Consider the following 5,000-nt stretch of genomic DNA (forward strand, 5'->3'; position numbering starts at 1 on the left):
CGAGAAAGACTGCTGGTTTAGACACTGGGGCAGTGGCAGCCCGCGGGACAGTGTCGGCAGATTCGGCAGCGCAGATTTGTGCGGCTGCAGGTTCGTCGGGGAAAATCGGCAGCGCAGATTTTGCGACGAACATGGGCTGGGCGATGGACTGTCCAGGCCAGGCAGGAAAATTTGTCGAGGGGACACGCTGACGAAACAGCGCTGGTTCAGGCACGGCGGGCAGTGTTGGAATCGGCAGCGCCGACGAAATCGGCAAAGTCGGCAGAATCGGCAGCGCAGATTTTTCGACGAACACGGGCTGGACGGTGGACTGTCCAGGCCAGGCAGGAAAATTTGTCGAGGGGACACGCTGACGAAACAGCGCTGGTTCAGGCACGGCGGGCAGTGTTGGAATCGGCAGCGCCGACGAAATCGGCAAAGTCGGCAGAATCGGCAGCGCAGATTTTTCGACGAACATGGGCTGGACGCTGGACTGGCCGGGCCATGCAGGAAAATTCATCGAGGGGACACGCTGACGAAACAGCGCTGGTTCAGGCACGGCGGGCAGTGGTGGAATCGGCAGCGCCGACGAAATCGGCAAAGTCGGCAGAATCGGCAGCGGGTGCTGGCGATGGGTCTGGACGGGCTGGATAGTCCAAGGCTCGACGAGAAAGACTGCTGGTTTAGACACTGGGGCAGTGGCAGCCCGCGGGACAGTGTCGGCAGATTCGGCAGCGCAGATTTGTGCGGCTGCAGGTTCGTCGGGGAAAATCGGCAGCGCAGATTTTGCGACGAACATGGGCTGGGCGATGGACTGTCCAGGCCAGGCAGGAAAATTTGTCGAGGGGACACGCTGACGAAACAGCGCTGGTTCAGGCACGGCGGGCAGTGTTGGAATCGGCAGCGCCGACGAAATCGGCAAAGTCGGCAGAATCGGCAGCGCAGATTTTTCGACGAACACGGGCTGGACGGTGGACTGTCCAGGCCAGGCAGGAAAATTCGTCGAGGGGACACGCTGACGAAACAGCGCTGGTTCAGACACGGTGGGCGCAGTGTTGGAATCGGCAGCGCCGAGAAAATCGGCAAAGTCGGCAGAATCGGCAGCAGGTGCTGGCGATGAGTCAGGACGGACTGGATAGTCCAAGGCTCGATGAGAAAGACCGCTGGTTTAGACACTGGGGCAGTGGCAGCCCGCGGGGCAGTGTCGGCAGATTCGGCAGCAGTGTCTGCCGATTCGGCAGCGTTGGCTTGTTGGCGCGGGGGGCCGATTCGAGTGGGGACTTGGGCAGCGGGCAGTGAAAGCAAGAGTTTCCCCGATGCTGCCGGGAAAAACGCTCCCCGGGATGGCCGGGTGAGATGACCCGGCGGCCCGCGACGGGTCATTCAATTCCATGCCCCGTCAACATAACTCCCGATGTACTGTTTGCTTTTTCGGAAGAAGAGATCCATCCCCCCATCCTCGGCCAGCCAAAAACGCTCCAATTAATGGCCGGGTGAGATGACCCGGAGGCCCGCGACGCGTCATTCAAATCACTGCCCTATCGGCTACAACTGCTGATGGGTGGGATTAGAGGCCTGCCATGGTGGTGAGGGGCGGCGAGGACCGTGAAAGCTAGAGTTTTTCAGAGGCTGCCGGGAAAAAGGCCCCTCGGGTGGCGGGGTGCGAGGACCAGGCGCGTCATTCAATTCTCTTCCCTATCAACTTGGCTCCCGTTGGCGGGATTGGAGGCCTACTGTTTGTTACAGGGCTAAAATCGTCAGGGGAAGAGCTGACGAAACAATGCTGGTTTGGATGCAGGGGGTAGTGTTGGAATCGGCAGCGCGGACAAAATCGGCAAAGTCGACAAAAAAGACTGTTGGTCTGGACATCGGGGCAGCGGCAGCCATGCCGACAGGGGGGGAAATCGGCAGCACAGATTTGTGCAGCTGCAGGTTCGTCGGGGAAATCGGCAGCGCAGATTTTTCGATGAACATGGGCTGGAAGATGGACTGTCCAGGCCAGGCAGGGAAATTCGTCAAGGGGACACGCTGACGAAACAGCGCTGGTTCAGGCACGGCGGGCAGTGTTGGAATCGGCAGCGCCGACGAAATCGGCAAAGTCGGCAGAATCGGCAGCGGGTGCTGGCGATGAGTCTGGACGATTTATAGTCCAGGGCTTGATGGAAAAGACTGTTGGTCCAGACAATGGGGCAGTGGCAGCGCGGATTTGTGCAGCTGCAGGTTCGTCGGGGAAAATCGGCAGCGCAGATTTTTCGACGAACAGGGGCTGGGCGCTGGACTGGCCGGGCCAGGCAGGAAAATTCGTCAGGGGGGCACGCTGACGAAAACAGGGGCTGCGGAGTGGAAAATCGGCAGCGCAGATTTTTCGACGAACAGGGGCTGGACCGGCCGGGCCAGGCAGGAAAATTCGTCAGGGGGGCACGCTGACGAAAAGAGGGGCTGCCGCGTGGAAAATCGGCAGCGCAGATTTTTCGACGAACAGGGGCTGGACGCTGGACTGGGCCAGGCAGGAAAATTCGTCAGGGGGCACGCTGACGAAAAGAGGGGCTGCCGCGTGGAAAATCGGCAGCGCAGATTTTTCGACGAACATTCGTCAGGGGGGCACGCTGACGAAAAGAGGGGCTGCCGCGTGGAAAATCGGCAGCGCAGATTTTTCGACGAACATTCGTCAGGGGGGCACGCTGAGGAAAACAGGGGCTGCCGCGTGGAAAATCGGCAGCGCAGATTTTTCGACGAACAGGGGCTGGATGCTGGACCGGCCGGGCCAGGCAGGAAAATTCGTCAGGGGGGCACGCTGACGAAAAGAGGGGCTGCCGCGTGGAAAATCGGCAGCGCAGATTTTTCGACGAACAGGGGCTGGACTGGCCGGGCCAGGCAGGAAAATTCGTCAGGGGGGCACGCTGACGAAAAGAGGGGCTGCCGCGTGGAAAATCGGCAGCGCAGATTTTTCGACGAACAGGGGCTGGACGCTGGACTGGGCCAGGCAGGAAAATTCGTCAGGGGGGCACGCTGACGAAAACAGGGGCTGCCGCGTGGAATGGCAGCCTACACGCAGATGCGAATTCGGCAGCGCACGATGGCTTGAGCAGGTCATGGGTTCGACTTGGCGCGATCTGAAACCTGGACGAGGGACTGTCGACGCTGGACGAGCCAGCGCGGTGGCCTGTCGTGCCTCGTTCAGGGGGGGCCTGCCGCGGAGACAGCCCTCGCGGGCTCGACAGCGCAGGCCAGCGTCCCCGACGTCGCTGGCCGCGGCAGGCGAGCTGCCGGGGTTCCCGCATTCCTACAAGAAAACGTCGTGCTTTCCACATGAAACCAATCCAGTAAAATCAGCCATATTTTTATGAGGCTGCCCACTGAATTTCGGGTCATTCCGGGCCGGTTCCTAGTTTTGCGGATTTACTCGATTTCTAATGGTAGGAAAATTAAAACAAATACTTCCCGACCTCGAAAAATTCTGGGAAAATTAATGAAGGTGGATTGGATTTTTGCCAACCTCTGTGCAAAATTTCAGCTCAAAATACCAAGAAATGAATTTTTTAGAGGGGGGGTGACAGCTGGGACCTAGTAGTGTCTCCCCCTGCCAGAGCTGCAATGACACTTATTGCTCTTTAGGGAGCCACCAGGCCGGCGCCCCTCAAAGACCACACGCGCGCGCGCGCCCGCCCGCGCTGGGCGCTGGGGCGCTGGGGCCTGAGGGCCTGGGGCCCTTGGGGGCCCTTGGGCGCTTGGGCGCGCGCGCGCGGCCCCCGCAGCCATGCCGCGCTGCGCGACGCGCGGACAGCCCCTGCTGGCTTGCTCTCTCGCCCGCGGGGGGGCTGCCTTCGGGCCCTGGCCCCCCGCGCTCTGGCCTGCCCCCCGCGTGGGAGAGGCTAGGCGCTGCAGGGGCCAGCCCGACGTCGCTGGCCGCGGCAGGCGAGCCGCCGGGGTTCCCGCATTCCTACAACAAAACGTCGTGCTTTCCACATGAAATCAATCCAGTAAAATCAGCCATATTTTTATGAGGCTGCCCACTGAATTTGGGGTCATTCCGAGCCGGTTCCTATTTTTTCCGATTTCCTCGATTTTTAATGGTAGGAAAATAAAAAAAAATACTTCCCGACCTCGAAAAATTCTGGAAAAATTAATAAAGTTGGATTGGATTTTTGCCAACCTCTGTGCAAAATTTCAGCTCAAAATACCAAGAAATGAATTTTTTAGAGGGGGGGTGACAGCTGGGACCTAGTAGTGTCTCCCCCTGCCAGAGCTTCAATGACACTTATTGCTCTTTAGGGGGGTGCCCCCTGACTGGCCATGGGGCGCGCTGGCCTGGCGCCCATAGGCCTGCCGCGGGGGATATGTGGGCTGTTGCTAAACTCGGACTAAGGTGGGGGGCCTCATGGCCCGAAGTATTGCCGGCATCGATGACCCGTTTTCCGGCCGGCGACGACCCGATTCCGGCCACCGTCTTCGGGACCCGCTCCAAGCCGTCGGGCGCGTTGGGGCTGCTTATCCGCGGCGTGGGCGTGGCATTCATTTGCCGTGCTTGTGCCAAGGTGCTGGCAGCTGCTGCGCGGCTGTCTGCTTGCCGCGACGTCACGGCGGCGGTGGCCGCTGCCCCTGCTCGCAAGTCGGAGGCCTGGCCGACGTGGCTGGTGCGGACCGCCGAGCTTGGGGATTGCGAGGAGAGCTCTACGCTGGCGTGGGCGTGGCATTAAATTGCCGTGCGCGCGCCCATGCGTTGGCTCTCCTCGCAATCCCCGACCTCGTGGCGTGACGTGCCCGCTGCCGAGGCCTGGCCTCCGTCTTGCGAGCCGGGGCTGACAGCCCCCCGCATGATTGTCCCTGTCGTTCCCCCCCGCGGCCTGTCCCTTGTCCCTTCGAGATCCTTCGCCTCCGGCTGCGGTGGCAGCTGCCCGTGCTCGCAAGATGGAGGCCTGGCCGACGCGGCTGGTGCGGACCGCCGAGCTTGGGGATTGCGAGGAGAGCTCTACGCTGGCGTGGGCGTGGCATTAAATTGTCGTGCGCGCGCCCATGCGTTG

The sequence above is a fragment of the Populus nigra genome, chromosome 2 (assembly GCF_951802175.1).
Source record: "Populus nigra chromosome 2, ddPopNigr1.1, whole genome shotgun sequence".
NCBI lineage: Eukaryota > Viridiplantae > Streptophyta > Magnoliopsida > Malpighiales > Salicaceae > Populus > Populus nigra.